This window comes from Camelus ferus, chromosome 2 (assembly GCF_009834535.1).
Source record: "Camelus ferus isolate YT-003-E chromosome 2, BCGSAC_Cfer_1.0, whole genome shotgun sequence".
In the NCBI taxonomy this organism is placed as follows: Eukaryota; Metazoa; Chordata; class Mammalia; order Artiodactyla; family Camelidae; genus Camelus; species Camelus ferus.
The window spans coordinates 31,916,572-31,941,464 of NC_045697.1; the positions used below are offsets into that span (position 1 = coordinate 31,916,572).

A 24,893-nucleotide genomic window follows, 5' to 3' on the forward strand; every position below is an offset into this window, starting at 1 on the left:
ATTGTTATGGTATGTTTTATAAATGCTCAGTTCAAATCACTTCTACACTAGTAAAGATTATCAACAAGGATTTCTAAATGTTTTTCAAGTTTTTTTAAATAGGCTGAAAGAAAGCAAACGTTCTTTAAATCAGCAGGTTGTTAGCAGAAAGAGTACAGTGTTCCAAAATCTTGGCTGCAAGACAAATACAAATTCAGGTTACAAATTAATAATGCAACACGTATGAAGTCATGCTGCTGATACTTCACAAACACTAAGTTGTGGCAGGGCACAGGCAATCAGTCCAGCCTCCAGCACTGCCCTGTGCACTGAGAAGACATCATTAACGAACCTGAGGCACCTGAATTTTGAATCTGTCTATAAATATTCCAAGGGATCGTCTACACTCCTAGTTGTATGAGAATCCATTTTTCCCTATCACAGCCTTTTTGTTTTCTCTAAGCCCAAGAAGTATAAAACAAAAATAAGGAAAGGTGAGTGAGTGGTAAACAGATCATTCTAGGTGTGGTAAAGATTGAAATGTCTGACACAGAGAACATTTTCAATAAATATCTGTTGATGAAGTAAAAAACATGGGATCAAGATAATATTAGGAGGAGTAGAAGGCCTGCATTTTAACAATATTTTCCCTAACCCTAATTTTGCTTCTTAGTATGGAACTATTATTTAATGTTTAGATCAAATATTGTATCCTCACTTTCCTCTTAAATAACTTGCCAAAGATTACATGGTTAGTAACTTGGATATTAAAACACATGTCTCCCTAGATCCAAAACCTGTGGCTTTTTCTAATACCCTTTAAACATCACGTTACGTTATCAAAAATAGTATAACTTGAATTCCAGTCTCCTTAGTTTATGCTTTGCCAGCTGCATAGACCATATGCCAAAATAAATAATTTTAAAAAATCAGTTTCACGAATTGGAATATGGAAGCCCTAATCACAAAGGTATTTATATCCCTATTATTCAAAGTGTAAAACATGGACTGCTATTACCTGGAAGCCTTTTAAAAATGTAGAGTTTCAGGCCCACCCTAAACTTATGCATCAGAAATGACATTTTCACAAGATGACCAGGTAATTCATAGGCACACTCAATTTTAAGAACATTACTATATATAATTAATTATCCATCTACTAACATATCTAAATGAAGGATCATGTGGAATATTCATATCAAATGACCAGAGCATAGTGTTGGGAAAAATTAACATTCTAGAAAATGGAATTAAGATTCCCAAAGATCTGGGTAGGCGTAAACCTGACGCAAGACCAACAAATGCCTACATTTTGTTAAATGGCCTACTATGTGCTGTTCACAGTGCTAACTTTTTTTTAATCTTATTTAAAAAAATGAAGCAATGGTTACAACCCTATTTTATAGATGACAAAAAATGAAGGGTAAAGAATTTTTTAAAAATAGGCCTGAAATTTAGGCCCGTTTGACCCCTAAAGCCCTGTGTTTTCCCTCTGTGATGCATCTTGTATTTTAGATTTTAAAAATCCTATCTGTATATGAGAAGATAAAGCTAAATGGTAGCTTATGTTTAAAAAAAAAAAAAAGACCTGAGAATTGTAATGGACAATAAATTTAAGCAAAGTACACAGTGTAACATAGCACTTAAAATAATATATGCACCCCTAGAAGTATCATGCCCCTATTTTGGTATGATCATCAAATTAGCCTGTATCTTCAACACTACCTTAGTTATATTTTTTAAAAAGTGGATCAGAGGCTGAGTTTGGCTACACATAACAAAACCCCTAATAGTAGCTGCAACAAGTTAGTGAATTCTTTTTCTCTCACATCAAGTGCAATTCAAAGAAGGTATGCCAGTTCCACAACGTAATCTGAGATCCGCTGTCCTTCAGTATTCCTGTTCGGCCACTCTTAAGCAAGGGCTTGTTGCCTCATTAAGACAAGATGACGGACCCATCTCTTTTTTCTGAATTACAGTCAGAAAAAAAAAGGGTAAAAAGAAAAGGTCCATCAATGTGAGTCGATTCCCATGCAAAGGCATTTTCAGGGAGAATATATATCCAACATTTTCTACTTAAACGTGATTGGCCAGAAGATACGTGAATGGCTATCTTGGCGAGCTAAGGAGTGTGAATTTTTATTGGATTTGTCTTTAATAAAACTAGCCTTCTGTTAGTAAAGAAAAAAATGAATTTTAATAGGCAACAAGTACTCTCTGCCACAGATCATTGAAAAAAGGAGGGCGAGAAAGAAAAGAAAAAGACAAGCCTCTAATTAACAAATTAGATTATCTTCAATAGAAGGCAAGAACCAGAAAAGCTAGGATATCTGAAAACCCAAAAGATATAAAGAATGCTTAAAAATACCACGGACGTTTCAACATGAGAGAGTGACTTGACAGCCGTCTTCAAATATATGATGAATTATTTAACCATAGCAGCCAAAAACAAGAATGATTAAGAGCTATTAAGGGAGAGCATTGGACTCAACGTAAGAAAGGATATTTTTATTAAGCATTAACCAATCAAAGCCAGTGGAGAAGTTCTTCATCCCTAAAGAATTTCACCACGATCTGGATGAATGTTCGTTAGGGATACTGTAGAAGGGCTATTTGTCTAAGTGGAAGATCAGATTAGGAGAAGATGAAGACGCCTTCCAAGCCTGTGTTCAGGTTCCAGTCATGATGATCACATGCTTTCTTTGCATATTATGCCCAGAATTAAGCAAAGTTATGAATTTAGACTTTAGCTCGCTCATCTATATCTGTTGTCTAAAACTTACCTGCTATCCTATGGGAAATGCCCAAACACTCTCACATTGTGAATTCATCCTGTACTTGTTAGTGCAACATCATTTTCAAGATGAATATCACTTATAGAAAATAATTTAGTACTAGATGTATATGTTTTCAATGTTTTGTCAAATGCAACATATATTTATTGGAGTTCAATACACCATCATTGTGATGTCAGATTACAAACACAATGTGAATCTTTATTTAAAAAAAAAATAGACCCCTGGGAATAACACAAGATTACCTCCATTGTAATACATTTTCCAATTAACTGCATAATTAACTTTCTAACCCCAAGAGAAAACACTCTAATTTAAGCTGCATATCAGCCTATGCTTTTTATTATATCAACTGACATGATAAGCAAAGTAGAAATTATTATGAAATAGGCCACAATGTTTACATAATTTTTTCAGACTCATAAATGTTTCACTCATAAATCGATGTACCTAAATAAAAATCTCTGATCAAAATCATTAAAATTAAAATAGTATAGAAGTTCAGTGCATAACAGTTTAAAGAGACCCAGAGGACAGATTTATTAAATACAAAAAGGTCAATGTCACTTCCTTAAGCAATTACAAACTTGGGAAAACAGAAAACTTTTAGTCATCTATTGCTTATTTCCATATACTGAAATACATTTCTTATCTATTTTTCATATTATTAAATTGTTATTATATGTAGATATAAACTTTGCCCATTATATGCAGGTGCTCTTTTATATATAATTCAGTGATCCACATTTATAAGTTAAATAAAACTTTCCATGGGTCAAGGTGAGAAAAGAACATTTAAGTATCTGTAATGTCTCATGGCTAGATGTGGCAACAAAACTTTCAAACTGATGTTACTGTAGTACAACCAATCATTTATCAATCAATCAATCAATCAATCAATCAAGTGCTGGTTAAGCACTAAACCTATGCCCACAAAAGAGATTCTATTACAATAAACCCTCTTCTTTTCCTCTAAAAAAGTAGTGTGTCCCATATTCAGACAGTTCATTAAGAAAATTATCTAAACCTCATTTCTGGCTTAATAGATTGTATGCTAATCAGAACCTATCAGAAAGAGTAATATGTAAATAGGAAAGGAGTAAATAAGGAAAAACAATGTGGAATTTGATCCATTCTTTGTTCAACATCTGTATGATTTGGTATTGAGATATTTTATTCTGTATATATTTTAGTTTAAAATTATGGATGCATATTTTGAAAAGGTTGTAATGTTTACATGGATAAATATACTATTAAATGAGAGTAAAAAGGCTTATATTTATGCACACATCTTATATAATGTTTATGGCCTATTCCTTACAAAGTTAAAGATAAAAATAAACACAGATTGGAATTTTAAAATAAAGTAACATACTAATCGATAACAAAAATGCAGACTATTCAATAACATTCTCTAAGACACTAGAAGTTTTTTTTTAAATAAAATATGAAGAAATAAATGTTGAATCACTGACCCAAAATAGCACATTAATCCTATTCTGTGCAGGAGTGGCAATTGTTGATATAGAGCATCGAAAGAACATAACTGTATTGAATAATGACTTTAATCAAATACCAGACAAATAATGTTAACATTACTCTGACTCATTTTTGACAAACAAAATGGAAGAATTTTACATCTTACATTTACAAGCAGGTGTTTGAACTCCTAAATTAATTTCAATTTCAACACTATCTTAGTCACAATAATTTAAAAGCAATTTTTCACAGAATTTAAAGCCTCTTAAAGGGAAGATATATACCTTACAAATTGTATTCTTCTGAGCATCGACAATATTCTGGAAATCCAGTAAAATCTTTCAGCTATATTTAATTATCTTACTCATAAAATATTCAGCAATTCATACTATTAGAATTATATAGCTGAGATAAAATGAAGCTAACTATGACTTTTCCCAAGTTAGATAATAAGTTTCACAGAGCTATTCCCATAATGTCTTTTTCCCAATTCTCAACATTTGATTCTTAAAATATGTTTATATTAATTGCATCTATTAAAATAATAATAATATGAACTACAGTTACTTAACAGAGTATTGAATCTTTGAAGGCAGTGCAATCATAGGATTTGAGACTTCTAAGTCCTTGAGGAGATCCTTCAAAAAGAAAAGTAGAAAAAAAAAGAGCTGCATATTCTTTAGAAGCATAGGGCCTGGTATCACTAAACTAGATCCAATCAAGAAGAAATACAATCTTTATTTGCAGGTACTACTATACCTGACATTTTAGAGATCAATTTGAAACTTAATTATATGTAGCCCAGTGAAATAAATAGATTGATCGTATACTTGCTGCCTTTATAATAGAGACTTCGTGAATAACCTAACTTTGGATATAGAAACAGCCTTACTTAGTACATAATTTCCAGACCAAGAAACACTAAGTGTAATGAAGTGTTGCTGAACTGAGTGATTTTTAGTGCTATAATAAAAAAAGGCACCAGGATGTTTTATGAATAATCAAAATATTAAAATGAGAATAAAAGTACAAAATTTTAATACATAATTCAGCAAGGTAAGGTCTAACGTCTCCTGATACGGTTGAAACCATGGCTATTGCTGGCTAATCACTTTCAGGGAAAAAAACAAAAAAACTACTTCACCATCATAGGCTTTCTATCCTATCATTAAAATGTAAACTCTGAAATGTTACAGTTACTAGTCTTACACTGACTGTACTATAAAGCGAGTGATCAGATTCACAAGGAATCCAACATAATTAATTACCATCGATGTGCAGAGACACTGCAAATACAATTAATGACATGTTTCAATTAGTAATCCTATTTTAATTTCAGAAAATCTTTTGATCTGATCAGTCCAGTGTTGTCAGGAATTTGTTTTTCTTTTTCCTGGTGTATTCTTGTGTATGTAATTATATATGAGTCAATTATTTTCTGGATTTGGCAGAAAAGATTAGCTCTGAGAAACCCTCCCTACTGAATTGAACGTAAAGAATAGATCACATCATTGGTTTTCTAAAACAGGGCTATTCTAAACTCATCATTCGCGCACTTCTACATCCCTGATTCCTCATTCCTTTGTATTATTTTCATACAGGTCTGAGTTTTAGGCTTGGTGATTTGTCTTAAGGTAAATAATTTTCTAAGATCTCTTCTTTACAGACCCAGTTAGACCCTCACATTCTTCCATAAATAAGGTTCCAATCAATCTCTTAAATCACAGACATAAACAGCCTTTTGTTCCAATATCCTTTCTCCATCATTTTCCTCCTCCAAAATTTTAAAAATTATTTTACATCCAGTTTAAATGATAATAAGGCCAGTATCTACTATAAGCTCTCTCTCTCCATCACACTCCTGTCTTCCACAGTGCTACCAACTCCAAATTATTTTCGCTAGAAGATCCAAATCTCCATTTGAATATTGAGGAGTTAAACAAGGAATTTATGGAGGAAAGTGAAGAATTCTACGACTCTCTCATGAATTGCCACTGGCAGCCCCTGAATACAGTTCACTCTGAAGTCCCAGATGAGACACCGGAAAAGAAAGATGTTCATTAAGCTACCCAGATAGCATATTCATTGTATTTTGATTTTTGTGTTTGTTAAAGTAAAAAAAAAAAAAATTCTCCCAGGAATGTATTGGATTCTGTATGTAAATCCAGGAATGTATTGGATTCCATATGTAAATACAGATTTCCAGGACTTCAGTGTGATTGACACGAGAGAATGTAATGTAAATAAACTTTACCAGCATTAAAAAAAAAAAGCCCACCTCCAAATTACTTTCCATAATAGGAGGAGCTCCTTTCACCACAAAGGTAGATAATCTCCCCGTCTACACATTACATCCATACCAGTCAGATGGAAATGAAAACTGCTCATTCCACCTCAAATTATATTTACATATAGCAAATATAAAACTATTCACATTAACTTTAAAGAAGTTAGATTTTGAAATCCAAGGGTCACCAATGTATACCACAGTGTGTCCATCACCCATCCCCTTCGCCAATCAGATGAAAACCTGTCATTACAATGTTGCAACCCAAGTGAAACATACGGTATTTAACATCCAACAAAACGTGGCATTACCAAACAAATCCAAAGGGAGGGGATTAAAATAAATGTGCTCTAAAGTATGAACCTGAGATGCAAGTAATTCAGGGTCTGCAAAACAAAAGGCCAAGATAATTTATTTACATCTCTAAACCCCTAACTTGAATTTTAAAAGCTGAATGCTTTATTTTTATTCTTCCTGGTTTCCTCATTGGCGTTCTGTAGTCTCATGTCTCCTCACAGAGGATAGTTAACTGGGCGGATCTAAGTGCCCTGATTTAATGACACCTGTGGTCAAAGAGCTCACTAATTTTTTTTTTTTTTTTTGAGATACCTATCAGAAATAAAGGATCACAATTATTCTATCATTTTCCCCTCTCAGCTCCAAAACCCACTTCTCTTTTGAGTTTTAGGCGTTTTGATTTATGGCTTTTTAAAAGTTAGATAAAATGTACCTGTGGGGATAGATGTATTTTCAGATTTTGAAGTAGTTAAATCTTGGGAGAGCTCAAAAGATTTTTCACATGATATATTTAGCTCTTTGGGAGCTCTCTGAGAGTGGAGGGGGTATTTTATTTATCTATGTTTCTCAAAATACATTTAGATGCTCAACAAGTGTGGAGGGTTCTAAGCCAGATGACTCACTTGACTGAACTCTTAAATTGAACTGACTAGACTCTAATTGCATTTGCAAACAGAAAGGCCACTCAAGTCAGGACCTGAATCACTGGAGATCAATAATTGGTTGTTTTTTTAGGGTACAACAAATACATATGATTAATATTGGTGTTGTCTTTTTCTTCTTTGCAGTGGTTCACTCATTTTTCAGTGCAATAGTAAATGAAAATTATCCCAGGTATAAAGCTTTAAAAATAACAATAGAAAAGACGGCACTACATATGACTACAGAACTAACAACTAAATCATTTTGATGCATCTGGAAAGTAAAGTTTGAAATGTACATGGATGTATGAAGAAAGCGTCACTTCTACCCTATCCTCTGCGGCTTTTAAGACTGAAGTTTGCTGTGCATCCCTTTACAACGTTCTTTATACATAAATATGTGTTTCTATACATACACATCGTAAAACTGATTATTGGATTCTTTTGCTTGTTGGTGGTGTTTTATATATGCAATGATGTTAGTGGGACAAACAGGTTTGTTCAATGAATGATCCAGATACTGCTCTGAAATTGCCTGGTAAGAGCTAGCTGCATCAGAGTCTTCCTCCTCTCCCAACAAGGGGTGCTGTGTGATAATCTTCATTTTACCCAAAGCCTCCAGTTGGGGAAGTCGAGTAATAGCTTTTATTTTCTCAATTACATAAATTATATGTTCTTTTAAACTGATCCAAGCAGTGAAATGTGCATTGAATAAGAGATGAATCCTGCTTCCTTCACCGGTGCAAATCCCAATCCTCAGGAGTCATCAGTGGCACTTTGGTGCGTATTACACCAGATATCGTCTATGCGTATATAAGCACATGCATCTCTATGTATATTTACATACGTATACACTAGGGACTGCATTCTATGTTCTGTGACTTACTTATGTGACTTAATAGATTGTGGCTATATTTAACTATCAGCTCATAGCTATTTAGGCTATGCTTTGTAATGGCATCATATTCCATCGTATAAATATATCATGAGTAAATCATTTAAAATTTATATTTAAATGCTTATTATAGAAATAATTCAAGGGAACTATGAAAAAAAGTAATAAAAATAAAATTAAAGACGTAAAATTTTCCTTCTTTACCCCAGAATCAACCACATTTAGTTTTTTTTTTTTTTTTTAACGTTTTAGGATATCTGGAGGTTGTTGCCAAGTATTACACTTAGAATTGTATTATAGAATTCACCAACTTCAGATCTCTATTACTTCTCACCTATAAAAGATGAAAAATTTAAGAAGTTTATGCAACCTCTCATTTCTCTTGCCCTCTACATCCACATCTTTGTTAGTTAGTAATTTTAATTTCTTCTAGAGTTTGCATTTTTATTTGTTACAGATCATAATCTCTTTTTTCTAGAATTATCATTTTTAATATTATTTATCTTCCCCTGAGTTAAAAAAGAGGAAACTAGCTACTTAGAGTCTGTCCATCTTTTCTTCCACTTCCCAAAACCTTTAGGTATAAATTATTACTTTTTTATTGTTAAGGCCTATAAATTTTGCATTCACTTCTATATATATAAATTCTAAAGGTAATTTTCTTTATTTCTATAGTTTATTACTAAAAAAATATTTAACCATTGTACAGAGTTTACTACATGATTATATAAGCATTATATAATACCATAGAATCAAAAAGTGGGATTGAACAAATAGAGATATAAGAATGTATCATTTAAATTCTTGTTACTTAGCTGTCTTCCTCATAAGACTATTTTTGTATTTCATATTGCCTCTTTTTCCCACCTTTTGCGGGGAGGTTGTTCTTTTAATTTTCTGGAATACTTTCTCAAGTGTTTTTTTTTTTTTTCCATAAAGTAAATATGCATAGTAAAAATTCTAAGTCATTCTATTTATTAAAAAGCATGTATTTAAAAAAAAAAAGCCAGAAAGAGAAAGAAAAAATACCATGAGATCGCTCATATGTGAATCTAAAAAATAATAATAATAATAATAAAATAAATACAAAACAGAAACAGACTCACAGACATAGACTACAAACCTGTGGTTGCCAAGGAGGAGGGAGGTGGGAAGGGACAGACTGGTAGTTCAAAATTTGTAGATACTGACAGGCATATACAGAAGAGATAAACAAAATTATACTGTATAGCACAGGGAAATATATACAAGATCTTGTGGTAGCTCACAGCAAAAATAAAAGGTGACAATGAACATATGTATGTTTATGCATAACTGAAAAATTGTGCTCTACACTGGAATTTGACACAACTTTGTAAAATGACTATAACTCAACAAAAAATGTAAAAAAAAAAAAAAAAAGCATGTATTTTAACTTCACATTTGATAGATAATAGTCCCAGATACATAACCCTCGGTTCAAAACATTCTCCCTGAGACTCAGGAAGCCACTGTTCGAGGGTCCAGTGTTGTGGATGAGAAGTCTGATGTCTTCCTGAGTCCTGATTCTTTGAAATCAACATAAATCTGACATAATTGTTTTATTTTATTTCTTTCCAGATGATTTTAGGATTTTCTCCTTAACCTTAATATTCTAAAATTTTACTGTTTTGGTTCTTTTCATTCTTGCACAGCAATTAAATACCTGATTTATTTTTACTCCTGTATTCAGAACATCAGATAAGGCAAATCAGTGTCTCTCTAGTCTCCCTCTAAAACTCCTTTTGGACATGTACTGAGCTTTTCTGATTCCATTTTCTTTAATTGAATTTTCCTCGTACTTTTGATCTCTGTTTCTTTTTTGTCTAAATTCTGTCAGATTCCTTTATGTTTTTCCAGATGATTTTTTGCTTTTAAGATAATTTCTCCCCCCAGTACACTTTAACTATATTACTTTTTACCATTCAGACTTAGTCTTTTTTATTTCCATACTTACTTATATTTAAAATTTATAATGAATCATTCTAATAGTTTAATTTTCACCTAAATCTTTTATAAGGACAATTACATTTATCTTTAAGTTTTCTTTTGTCCTCTGAATTATCTCTAATCCCACACGGCTGTTTTTTCTTTTAGTTTATCTTGGTTCTTTTCTTCTCTTCCATAATGTTGATTTTTTTCAGATGTCATATGTTCAACAATAAATATAAAGGAAATACTATGTGAGCTAGTATATGTGGCTAAGATTTGTTTTCTCCCCTGTAATATAGGTCTCTTCTAGGCAATATCTCTCTTTAATGGAAGATCAACTGCAATTTTTAATATAAATATTTGGGCATGTCAACAGGTAATCTTGCTATAGGCTACACAGATAAGAAACGGGAAGCTAGACATCTACTCTGCCAGTATGAGGAGTAAGTAATTTGACAGTGAAGACAATCCTTTTACTACTGAATGAAACTACATGTATTTTCATCTCTCTCCTTGGTTTCCTGTGGGTCTAGAGCTTGGGTTGACGTATATAACACAATGTCAATGGGACACAGCCGTGCTCATCAGTTTATGTTCTGTCTATAGCCACTTTTATGCTATGACAGAATTGAGTAGTTGCAACAGAAAGTTATAAGGTCTGTAAAGCCTAAAATAGTTACTATAAAGTCCTTTGTTGAGAAAGTTTGGCAACTCCTCATCTAGGGTATCAGTATCTTCAAGCCCCGCGCTACTTCTTTCTCATCCTCAAAACTCACCAGTAGTTGTGCTCAGGTAGATTATGTTCTGGGTTTAGGAAAGAATTCTCAGTATTTATCTTTATGTCAAAAGTTCCAATTGTTAGTTACTTAGTTTAGAATAGGAAGAGGGAAGAAAGGCATCTGTCTCAGGTATTCTAAAGGTGTTTACTAAATTAATTACCTGGTTGGTTCCTACTGCCCTTCGACTTTGTTGACTCGGAACTTGGAGCATCTCTGGACTTCCTTGCAAAGCCCCTGCTCATCCTGGATGTCTGTAGGATATTCTATATTACTCTTATGCTGTCTGCTTTCTATATCCCAACTTTATGAAATTTCTGATTCATTGTTGACATAAATTATTTCTTATTTATTATCATTGTAATTGTACCCTATCTTTCTGTTTCCATGAAATTTCCGATTGGTCTAAGAAAACTTCTGAAATAGGTGAGCTGGATTCTTGTGCTCAAGCTGTCATCTGGCACATGAAACTCCACAAGAAGAAAGTTTTACAGAAAGTAATAATCAATATTACTAAATACTGCTGAGAATTCAAGTGAGATGTGGGTGTAAAAGTGGCTCTAGATATAGAAACAAGGATGTCATTGGTTACCTTGGAGACTGCAGGTTAAGTGGGATAGTGAGGGAAGAGGGCAGAGAGCAAAAGTTTGGGGAATGATTGTGATTTGAAGAAACAGCTACAGTGCACATATACAACTTTCTGGTGTTTGATTGTGAAGGAGAAGAGAGATATGGTCAGTATGTGGCTAGAAATATGTGATTAAATTGTGGAATTTGGGAGTTTACTGTTGTTGATATTCCTTTATAAGATAGAAGTGAATATATCAAGCTTAAAATTTGGTGGAAGAAATTTTGAGACAAAACGACATTTTATTTGAAGAAAGAGGGAAGGAGATGCTATAATTTATGAAATGTGTCCTTGAAGAGTCAGAAAAGGATAGAATCCCAGGTACAGATGGAAGAATTCACTTTAGATAAGATGGCAGACAGGAGAGGAGGGAGGGACAGGTGGGGATACAGTCTAGAAATGAATAGCAGTAAGTTGCAAAGGTTTTCATCCTTATCGCTTTTATTTTCATACTTCATGTGTCAGCTAGCCTAGGAAATTCAGAAAAGGTTGGAAGAGCTGCCATTCATAATGGAAGAGAAAGAGTTGGATAACACTGGAGTACTGAGCAAGCATTAAGGATCCAATTGAGGAGGGGCACCATTCTTTTGTAGTGACACTAGCTTCAGTTTGTAATTTTCTATAACAGCTTCCCACAATCTCAATAAGGGTGCAGAAGAAGCCCACAGCTAGGTTTATCTCAAGTTACGGTTTTATCCAGTAAGGAATTGGGAAATTAGCAAAAGATTAATTGAAATTTGACCATGACATTTAAGATGACTAGGAAGGAAGCAAAAACAGGAGGTGACTGAAAGAAAATATAAAGGATATAGGGACTGTGTACTATTGTGGTTAAAAATGCAAGATAGTATAAAAACATGGAGTGAGAAACTTGCAAGTAAAATGTTATGGCAAGAGAGTGAATCTTTAAATTTAAAACAGTAGAGGGGAGGGTATAGCTCAAGTGGTAGAGCACATGCTTAGCATACACAAGGTCCTGGGTTCAATCCCCAGTACCTCCTCTAAAAATAAATAAGCAAACCTAATTACCTACAACTCCCCCCAAAATAAAATAAAATAAAGTAATAGAGATAAAGGAATCCTATGCCATGGTCCATTCCTCTTGCAGTTATGGAAATAAATTTCTAATTAAATTCTCACTTCAAATTAAAGAATTATTCATTAATTTCTCTTAAAGGTGAGAAAATCAAGTCTGAGAACAGTAACTTGCAGAGTTACACAATGCCAAAAAGTGATGGATCTGAAATGTGAAAAGTATAGATGTTTGTAAAGTCAATCCTATATTCGTCATGCTTTCCCTGTATCTCAGTGATACTTCCAATGAGAAGGGGACCAGGAGAGAATGAGTTCTATGCCCTGTTCCCATGGACCATCAACTCCTGGAGCAAGTTACTCTTAACCACTCCTGTATTTCCTATCCATCCTTTCATACACAATTTCACATAAAGAAAAAATTGGGCATGCCAGATCTGGAGGGAACTTTTTATTTGCAACTAGGTTTTTAAAAAGTCACTTAGAAAAGGATATTTCAGAATTTTCTTCAATAGAAATCTCACTTTAGATTTTGGCATTGCCTTAAATTATAAGAATACATGTTATGATTCAGATATACAGCTGTATCTAGTCACCAGTATTTTTCCCCTGCAAATATTATGAAATAAGCCTTCATACGTTTTGGTAGTGTAAAGAGAATCACTGAAAAATAGACCTTGCCTAATAAAGCATTTTTATTTTGGAAGCATAATTACTGCCTTAGATGACTCTGCTAGAATTCATTTCCGGGAAAGGTTTGGAAAATGGGATGCACAACAGTCAAGCAGCAGTTGTGTGTGAGAAAATGGAGACAATGTTTTGAATCTGTAGTAAATCCCTCTGCAATGGTGACTGGAAAGATGGAAGAGAGTGAAATGAAGCAAAACCCATGGTTTATTCCCAGTTCTAAGAAAAGCCTCTTTGCTAATGTACTTTGTTTGTTGGAGACATTTTAAGAAGGCAAAGCAAAAGGACAACAAGATTAGAGCGGCAGGAGAAGCTTGATGGTGGAGCCAGGAGCCTCCCCAAATGGCCTTCCCATGCGGATCTGCATGTGCTGCTCTCTACATTCCTAGAACCCGTTCCTTGCAATGCACATGCTCCATTTGTTCAGCGGTTTTTCTTCCAAAAGTGTCATTTGCTCACAGCAGCTTTCATCAACCACCCTAGGTAAATGCTTCTTGCCCTGTTTTGCCTATCACTCTACTCTGTACCTTTCCTTCAAATTTATCATCATACCTGCTTTACTTGTACTTTTTATTCTCACTTTCTCTATCCTCTCTTTCACCCGCATGTTTAGTGTATGAGCAGTCAGATCAGGACCCATGCGAGTTTATGTACAGTTGTTGCCATGAACCTCATACACAGCACCCACTTGACTATCCTTTGCTGATTTCCTTAACCTGCCATCCTCATCTTTCTGACAACAGTGTTAAGACTGTCACTCAAGATTGTGTTTGAGTGCAATCATCAGAGACTCTACAGTGGCTTATCCGAAGGACAGAGTTGTTTTGCTTTGTTTTTTCACATGACAAAGTGCTCAGAGGTAAGCAGTAATTCAGGTAAGGTGTGACAACTCCACATTACCATTGCCCTAAAATCCTTTGACTTCTCTATTTTCCCAGCCTTAGCATCCTGCAAAAGAGATTGGAAAATGTGAGGGGTTTTTGTTTGTTTGTTGGAAATATTATAAAATAAATCAATGTTCTGTTAATAAGAAAGAAGTCCGGGCTGAGAATTAATAGTCCCATATACACAGTAGAAGGGCCTCTTTATTGATAAATGACGGCACTCAAAATCATGATCACATGATCTACATCACCCCAGCAGGCATAATCAGACATGGAGAATGTTCTACACAGGATACACAATCTTCATCAGAGAAGGTCTAGAGAGCACTGAGTTAAAATGAAGAGAGACAGATAAATGAAATAAACATGTATTGGCAGGATAAGACAGACCGATGCATACATATTCACTTTAGGGATGGCTTGTCCACTAAGATAGGAATATTCAAGCTTTGCTGAAAAAGACATCTTCTTCTCCAGACCATATTTGGATTGACAGACAACTCTTAATTCTGGGATCCTCTCTTGTCTATACTTCATTTTCGGACTAAATCCTTTCTTAAGGGCATAGTCTTTCTTTTGACATTGTGCTATATTAAATTAGATTAAATTTAGTTTTATAGCTCAAGAAGCTAGTATATCTTTTTAAGGCAACTCAGCATATCTCTGATATATCTATTATGTGTTGACTTCACAATTTAACCCTCAGAAAACAATTTTTCTCCATTTTTTTCCAAGTGCTCCTGGACACTTCAGCATAGTCATAAAATACTTACAAGCACATATGTAATGACAATACTTAGTGTGCAGTCTTAAAACTGACTAATACACATTCACCATAAAATACCTTTCAGTTTATTTAATTAATTTTTCCTTCAGTTGTCCCTTAGGTTGGATAATTGTCCCCAGTAGTATTTTAGGAATAAAGATTCTTCTGCTAATGCCCAATATTGATATTGGCTTCCCCCTGGAGACTTTTTGTGAATGTATTATTTTCTTAACCTAAGAATTGTTAACATTTCTGAATGTTTGGTTGCTTAGCATTCACCAATACATTATCAATTTATTCTCTTTTTCAGTGCAAGGATTTGGAATCTCAATGGTCCAATCTGAGGCTGGCTTGACATTACTAACTGTGATTTTAGGCAACTCACTTGACATCCCTGCAACTTCATTTTCGCCATCCAATGATATTTTGGCCAAGCCTATCATACACAATTATTTTAAAAATCAGATTACATAGGATGAGAAGGAATCATCTTGGTTAAAGCTAGGACTTCTAAATGTTGCTTAACTCTAAATTTCTATAATTCTGGAAAAAGAACTTAAAATACAGTTGCCTGTTTGAATATATCTAATGCAGATATCTGGCCAAAACTGCTTCCTTGGAGGGTCACAGGGAGTTTGGATGTGTAAGCTGAGATACCGCAGAGGTGTGTATGTAGGGCCCCTGGAAAGACAGGAGGAAGCCAAGGTGAAGAGAACGGTATAAAACTCCAAGTGGGGGACTGGCTGAAATGACAAGCTCTCCTGGCACAGCCATGTTCCAGAACAGACTCTGAAGCTTCTTATAATTCTAAATTTTCACCTGGCTTTCTAGCTTTATAGGAAAATAAGGTAGTCAAGTTATGGAGATAAAACCTGTTTTATTTACTAATTTGCTAGACAACTTTTAGCATTCATACATATAGTGCATATCCTTGCCCCAGATCTGCAAATGTTAGCAGCTGGCTTAAGTCTTAATCTCTTCCCATAGTTAGGAAATATTTATCTATAGCCCTACAGAAGGAGGTGTATCCTCATCTCCTTAATTCATGGGGTATATAATCTTGTGCCTAGTGTTACAAGGCACAAGACATCCAAAACAGGGAAGGAAGAAACTTGTGCAGATACAAGGTACACATTCATCTGCTTCAAAGGGTGGTGAGGTGGGAAAAATTCTAGATTCAATGCATAACTTCTCAAAGTAGAATCTCTGAGTATAAAGGAAAAACAAAGGTGAACAAGGCAGCCATTGTGCAAATGGCCAGATCTGAGATGTGCTCTAACACATTCAGTTTGGAATGCATATCCCTTGTATGCCATTGTTTCTTCTATGTTCACAACTTTGTACTGTTTGGGGGTTTTGTTTGTTTGTTTCATGCATTCAGTAAATTGAGCATCTTCTATGGGTGGTGAGCCTTTTGTACATTTTTAACATTCAACGCTTCATATTTTGGGTCATTTTTTACCTTCAGGAACAACAGCATGGCACCAATTACACTATGGTTAAACATGATTCTGTTGGGGAAGGGAGGGGTTGGTAGCTGTCTACACCACCTGGATTAGTTTTTTTTTTCCTAAAAAAAGGGGATTCTATTTTGTGCCATATGCCTTTAAATTCTCTGGGTTTAGAATTAGGATTAAAGCAGTGTGATTTAGTGAAAGTGGTTACTCAAAACCCTCTGTGTATAAAAACCTCAGGTCTGTTTCCATAGATTTGACTTACAGGGTTTGGGACCTGAATTACCAAGATAATTCCCTCCACTCTTCGTTGCATTGTCTAAGCAATTTAAAACTTAAGCACTACTTTATTTTTCACATTTCAGTTCATTTGTTTTGTTTGTTTGTTTCTGTATAAACAGGTTGTTTCTTCCTCAGCATTACGCCCTAGCTGTTTGTCTAGTTAGCTCTCTCCCTACTTGTTATTTACTAGGCAAGGCCACAGCTGAGGGTCCTGTCTTTCTAATATCTGCACAACTGAAAGCAAGCTGTTTTCCAGAAAGATTCTCAAGCATGAGTAACAGGTATTCTGACAGCAAAATTAACCACCTCATATTCCTCATCCCTTTATTCCTGCAAATGAGAAAACTAATCTTGTTATGTAAGAAGTCATTACTTCATCTGCTCATCAGCTGTTTCTGACATGCTCCAGTTGGCTCTCAGTTTGGAAATAAAATTACACAAGGATGAAAATGAAGCCTGTTTCAGAACATTTTCAAGGAAGATTTGTTCCTTTAATGGGCTCTCAGCCAAAAGATATGGTTTTTAATTTGTGAGAAAGTAAAAATGCAGTTCAAAGAAGCGAAGCATAAAAAGTCAGGGGTCAAAAGACTTTCTTATTTTTTTATAGCAAGGAAGTTCAAACTCCATATGAAGTGAAATCACAAGCACAATTTTTGCTGTGATTTACCTCTAACAGTTTGGGCAATTCATCAGAAGACAACTTAAAATTTAGTCTGGCTTTGATGTCAGTTTTTCATAGATAGTAGTTTTAGAATCCAATTTTTTTCCCAAGTAAGTATTAAGCACATTGACTTCAGTCTTACTGTCTCTATTTTCTTATAATTATAGGTCTCTGTTTTACTTTTTCTGACAAATAATATATTTCTCAATTAACACACGAAGGAATAAAGAACGTTTGCACAATGTCCTCCACAGTTGCAAGAGATTTTATAAATATTGGAGCTGAGCGCAAACCCTCGGGATACAGTGAAATAATCAAGGGTCGGAAAGAACACAAGAGTCTAAGATAAAGCTACTTATAATTATCATTAATATTATACTTACTGTTATTTTATTTAACTGCTTACAGAAGGTAGGAATTAAGACAATGCAGTCTCTGAAGATGAAGTTTCTTATACTCACATACTAAGTTCACCAAAACCTCGCTGTTCAGCTGTGTGGTCTTGGGCAAGTTACTCAACACATCTATGCCTCAACAGCCTCACCTGTTGCCCGGAACCAAGGCTGGGAAGAGGGGATGAGTAAAGCAGGTCCTAACTCATACAGATGTCGTGAAACCTAATGAATCATCACAAAAAGTTGTCACTTCCTGAGCACTTACTTCACATCAGACACTATTTTAAGCAATTTATAATCCCCAAAGCTGGTAACTTGAAGAAGTTCTAAAATACTACTTTAGAAAGCACATTGGGAATTTATACACTCCTTCAGGGATACTTTTTTTATAAGAAAATAAAGTAATGTCATTATCTCATATCAAGAACTAATTTAATATTTCTCCTACTACTAAGCTGTCCTATGTATTGTGTTCATTCTGAAATATGAAGACATGATAGTCAGATGTATTGTTTGTAGAAGGCACACTGCACAAAGACTCAACATAAAAATAAACCGCATAGTTGCTAAATTTGTTGATGACAAGGGCGACAGTGATATAATTGACTTATTTTTAAAGGATCTTTCATAACCCCTACTAAATGTTTTGTTCCTCTAGCAAATATACTTGAATTAGAAAGAGGCCTTTGTACAACTGAACTGCATGACTACTTTGTTAAGATACATTCTTTGACAAACCCAACGATGTGGCCTATTGCATATATCTTCTCTTAGTTTATGGCAATTTTCACTCTACGTGGAGGGTATCCATGAAATATACAGATATTGTCGAGCATAGTAAGTACTCGATAAAAATAATGTTAGATAACTTTTCATTAGGGACACAAGACTGCTAACCACTCTGTGCTAGCAAAGACAATGAGAATCAAGCTGCTAAATAATCAGTGCCATCCAGAGAACTGCTTTTAAGCTTCAGCAAATAATAGATGTGGCTGAACACAGCTAAGAGGAACGGTTCCAGCTTTTATTGAGTCGAACCTGAACTACCCACAAGTTACTTTGGAAAATCCATTAATCTTTAGAGAGCTCTGAGATTTACTTCATTATTGATGGTCAGTAGAAACTGAGTTTGTCTATCACTCCTTGGCAGCTAAGCAGAACAGTGCAGAGAAAAAGAGAACTGGGTTCTGGTCCCCACTCTAGAGCCACTTAGCTGATATACTGTGCAAGTCACTCATGATCCTGGGGCTTTTGTTTTTCTACCTACATATTGACACTAAAACACTTCTCTTAAGATCTTGCTAAATTTTGGATCATGGGTAGGTACCAATAAGAAACAGAGTGTTCCTACTGGGACATCTTATCAGAGAAATAAATATTACCTCAGTCTTGTAGAGTTAATGGGTTTCAATAGTTTTAAGGATAAATTCTCTCTTTTTTTTTTTTTAAGATAGAAAGCAATTTCGTTCTTTTTTTTTCTCAGATCTGTTTTAAACATATGGATATATCAAAAATGATTATTCAGCTGGAAGAGAGAAGTTGGCGGAGTAGAAGGACGCTCGCAGGTCACCCTCTCCCACAAATACACCAAGACCCACATCTACAGACCCACTCAGCCAACCAGAGCACCTGCGGAACTCCAACAGAACATCGCCCTCTTCAAAAGATAAAGACGCCAAAAATCTGGTAGGAGAAAAGGAAAAAAGAAAGAACAAAAGGCAAAGCAGCGCGGGACGGGTCCCGCGGGGAGGGAGCGGCAAAGGAGGACTGGCGCTCGCTCGCTGGGTCTCCCCTCTCCAACTGAGAGGCCAGCGGGACGGAGGGGGAGCCTCCGAGGCTCGGATCTGTACAGAGCAGCCCTTGACTGACAGAACTAAGTTAAACGGGCTGAGGGTCCCCCCAACACCCAGCCTGAGACGCGGGCCGGCAGCGGCAGGCAGGGCCAGGCTGCACAAGCCGGGCGGAGGATGGAAGTGGCTGCACGGAGGCAGCCCCAGGGGAACGCAAGGGGCTGCGCGCCGTGGCTGTGGGTGCACAGGGCAGAACAACCTGGGCCCTCCATAAAACAACATGGTTGATGTGCCCTGGGGGGAAGGGTGCACACCGCCATCTCTGAAAACCCGCGGAAAGTTTTCGGGGGAAGAGAGGCGGGGCTCAGGCACAGCCGCCATATCCTCCGGAGTTTAGCACCCAGGCGGGGGCGGGGGCAAAACCTGTATCCGCACTGAAGGGCTTAGCAGCCTCACAGGCCAGACTGAGACTTGCCTACAGCCCAAGGCAGATAGGATCCTTCCATCCTGGTCTCTCAGAGAACTTGCTCCACAAAGACAAACAAGGAGCTGGGTTTTGGCTCGGAGCAGCTACAGGGCTTGTCCCTCGGTCTTCCCCGAGCCCACCCGCGGAGCAACGACCAGGGCGGAGCGCGCAGCCGCACAGAGAGCGGAACTACCGGCGGCGCAGGTAGAGGGAGAGCGGCCCCCCGCCTTTCGGGCAGGAACACAGCCACTGACCAAGGTGCTGGGAGGGGGCGCGACCCGCCCTCCTACATGGCTAGTCTGCGACATCTGACTGCGGCATCGGGAGGGGCAGCGACCCGCCCGCCCACAGCAGAGGAGAGCTGCACCTGACCCAGTGTTAGGAGGAGGCGCCATCTGCTTGCCCACAGGTGCTGGGAGCAGCACAGAAGAGGGCGCCAACGGAGGGCCTCTGAAAACACCAAGCTGAGCTTCCAAAACAGGACGAAGACAGAAAGACTTCACATTAAAAGCACACAGACTCCAGGAGAACATCGACACCACCCCCCTTTTTTTTAAAAGTCTGTTTTTACCTGCTCTATTTTCTATTACCCTCTAAATTTTTACTTAATTCATTTCTATTTCTCTTGGGTTTTGATGTCCTGTTATTGATTAGACACATGTTTCAAATACATCTTTTCATCTTTTCCCCCTTTTTGAAAGGTTTTAAAAGGACATCTCAACCCAATTGATATTCTGCTTCAGCTCACTCTTCTATTATTCATTATACACTGTTTTCAAACCTTCTTTCTCCCTTCTTTTAAAATTCTTTCTCTCTCTTATTTTTTCTTTTTTTCCTAAGTCTTATTCCTAAATAGGCATTAGATAGATAAACTCCTTAAGGACCAAAATAGATAACTGATACTTCATAAACCACAGTGCCAGAGAGGTATGAGCAAGATGAAGAAGCAGAGAAACATTTCCCAATTAAAAGAACAAGAGAAATCCCCTGAAAGAAAGATCAATGAAATAGATATCGATAGCCTACTAGATCAAGGTTTCAAAAAAGGAGTGATCAAAGTGCTGAAGGAATTAAAAGAGATAGTGTTTAGAGATATAAAATATGCCAAAAATGAAATTGAAGCTATAAAGAAGAGCCAAGTAGAATGGGTAAACTCATTGACAGAGATGAGGAATGATCTAATAGCTGTGCAAAGCCAACTAGATAATGCACAGGAACGAATTAATGACCTAGAAGACAGGACAAGAGAAAGCACCCATTCAGAAGAACTACAAGATAAACAAATAAAAAATAATGAAAATAGCATAAGGGACCTATGGGATAATATAAAGCATCCCAATCTTCGATTAATAGGGGTCCCAGAAGGGGAAGAAAGATCAAAGGGGATTGTAAAGGTTTTTGAAGAAATCATGACTGAAAACTTCCCAAACTTAAAGAAGGAATCAGATATCCAAGTACAGGAAGCTCAGAGGGTCCCAAACAGGAAGAACCCAAATAGACCTACACCAAGACATATCATAATCAAGATGGCCAGATTCAAGGATAAAGAAATGATTCTAAAGGCAGTAAGAGAAAAGCAAAGAGTAAGTTACAAGGGAACCCCCATAAGGCTCTCAGCTGATTTCTCTACACAAACACTACAGGCCAGAAAGGAGTGGCAAGATATATTCAAAGTCCTGAATGAAAAAAAGATGCAGCCTAGGACACTTTATCGAGCAAGGCTATCCTTTAGGATAGGAGGAGAAATAAATAATTTCACAGACAAGAAAAAGCTGCAGGAGTTTAGCAACACTAAACCCATGCTAAAAGAAATATTGAAAGGTATTCTAAATAGAAAAGAAGCAGGATGCTACAGAAATGAGAAACTCACAACTGGAAAGGTGATAACTCATGAATTACAAATAAAATAAACACGAAATTATAAAAGAAGACATACAAATCACTGAGAGTGGGAGAGGGAGGCAGGGAAATATAGAATATATTTTTTCTTTTTTAAAAATTTTTAACGGTAGGATGGGTTTGAGATCATGTTACTATCAGCTTAATAAAAACAGTTATAGTAATGGGCTAATAGATTTACGAAAAAGGGTAACCACAAGCCAAAAACTTACAAGGGAGTCACAAAAATTAAATAAAATCCATGATAATACAAAGGAAAATTACCAAACCACAAAAGGAAGAAGAAAGGAACAAAGAGGATATACCAATTCAACTGCAAAGATAAGTTCAAAATGGCAATAAACACACATCTATCATTAATTACTGTAAATGTTAATGGACTAAATGCTCCAGTCAAAAGACATCAAGTGGCAGACTGGATAATAAAGCAAGAACCTTCAATATGCTGCATACAAGAGACCCACTTTAGGAAGAAGGACACATATAGATTGAGAGTGAAAGGATGGAAAAGGATATTCCATGCAAATGGAAAAGCCAAAAAAGCAGGTGTTGCAGTACTGATTTCAGACAAAATAGACTTTAAAACAAAGGCCATAAAGAAAGATAAAGAGGGACATTTTATAATGATTAAAGGAGTGATACAAGATGAGGATATTACACTCGTTAATATATATGCACACAATATAGGAGCACCTAAGTACATAGAACAATTACTAACAGAGATAAAGGGGGATATTGATGGGAATACAATCATAGTTGGAGATTTTAACACTGCATTAACATCACTGACAGATCTTCCAGACAGAAAATAAACAAGGCAACAGAGAAATTAAATAATACAATAGAAAAACTAGATTTGGTGGATATTTTCAGAGCATTACACCCCCAAAAAATAGGATATACATTCTTTTCAAGTGCACATGGAACATTTTCCAGGATCGATCATGTACTTGGGCACAAAAGAAACCTTATCAATTTTAAGAAGATAGAAATTATCTCAAGTATCTTTACTGACCACAATGCCATGAAACTGGAAATCAACAACAGAGAAACAAAGGAGAAAAAAAGGAAAGCATGGAGATTAAACAATATGTTATTGAAACAACAATCGGTCAATGAGGAAATCAAAGCTGGAATTAAAAAATACCTTGAGACAAATGACATTGAAAGCACAACCACTCAAAATTTATGGGACACAGCAAAGGCAGTGCTAAGAGGGAAGTATATAGTGATACAGGCATTCCTCAAAAAAGAAGAACAATCTCAAATAAACAATTTAACCCACCACCTGAATGAATTAGAAAGAGAAGAACAAAAAGCCCCAAAAAATCAGCAGAAGGAAGGAAATAATAAAGATCAGAGAGGAAATAAATACAGTAGAGATTAACAAGACCATAGAAAAAATCAACCAAACCAAAAGCTGGTTTTTTGAAAAAGTAAATAAAATCGACAAACTTCTGGCCAAACTCACAAAGAAGAAAAAAGAGAGAGTACAAATCAGCAAAATAAGAAAGGAAAATGGAGAAATTACAACAAATAAAATAGAAATACAAAATATCATATGAGAATATTATGAAAAACTATATGGAACCAAACTGGATAACCTAGAGGAGATGGACAAGTTTCTGGAAACATACTGTCCACCAAGACTGAATCAAGAAGAAACTGACCACTTGAACAATCCGATCCGTAGAAAGGAAATAGAAATAGCAATTAAAAACCTCCCTACAAATGAAAGTCCAGGACTGGATGGCTTCACTGGGGAATTCTACAAAATATACAAAGAAGAACTCATGCCAGTCCTTCTCAAACTCTTCCAGATGATTGAAAAGGAGGGAGTACTCCCAAACTCATTCTATGAAGCCACCATCACCCTGATACCAAAATCAGGCAAAGACACTACAAAAAAAGAGAATTATAGGCCAATATCACTGATTAACATAGACGCCAAAATCCTCACCACAATTTTAGCAAATAGAATCCAACAACACATAAAAAAGATTATACATCATGACCAAGTGGGGTTCATCCCAGGGACACAAGGGTGGTTCAACATACACAAATCAATCAATGTAATACATCACATCAACAAGAGAAAGGACAAAAACCACATGATCATCTCAATCAATGCAGAAAAAGCATTTGATAAAATTCAACACCCATTTGTGATAAAAAAACTCTCGCCAAAGTGGGTATAGAGGGAACATATCTCAACATAATAAAAGCTATATATGACAAACCTACAGCCAGAATAGTACTCAACGGTGAAAAACTCAAAAGCTTCCCACTAAAATCTGGGACAAGACAAGGATGCCCACTATCACCACTCCTAGTCAACATAGTCCTGGAAGTCCTAGCCACAGCAATCAGGCAAGAGAGAGAAATAAAAGGGATCCAAATTGGAAAAGAAGAGGTAAAAGTGTCACTATATGCTGACGACATGTTACTATATATAGAAAACCCTAAAAAGTCCACACAGAAACTACTAGAGCTGATTGAAGAATTCAGCAAGGTAACAGGTTACAAAATTAATGTTCAAAAATCAGTTGCATTTCTTTACACTAACAATGAATCAACAGAAAAAGAAAGTAAAGAAACAATCCCCTTTAAAATAGCACCCAAAGTAATAAAATATCTGGGAATAAATCTAACCAAGGAGGTGAAAGAATTATACACAGAAAACTATAAACCATTGATGAAGGAAATTAAAGAAGACTTTAAAAAATGGAAAGATATTCCATGCTCTTGGATTGGAAGAATCAATATTGTTAAAATGGTCACACTGCCCAAGGCAATCTACAGATTTAATGCAATCCCTATCCAATTACCCAGGACATATTTCACAGAACT

At 35.8% G+C, this 24,893-nt stretch overlaps 1 protein-coding gene and 1 long non-coding RNA gene across 2 annotated transcripts in view; both read right to left on the minus strand.

Annotated features, from left to right (window-relative positions):
- The window catches only part of KCTD8 (potassium channel tetramerization domain containing 8), a 232,002-nt gene that overhangs the window by 95,752 nt on the left and 111,357 nt on the right, over positions 1–24,893 (minus strand). The window lies entirely within an intron of this gene.
- On the minus strand, positions 6,885–17,464 carry LOC116668711. Its single transcript, XR_004325944.1, has 3 exons — positions 17,455–17,464; positions 14,876–14,881; positions 6,885–7,088 (listed from the first exon to the last, which is right to left on the minus strand). It is a non-coding gene; the product is annotated as an uncharacterized LOC116668711 (long non-coding RNA).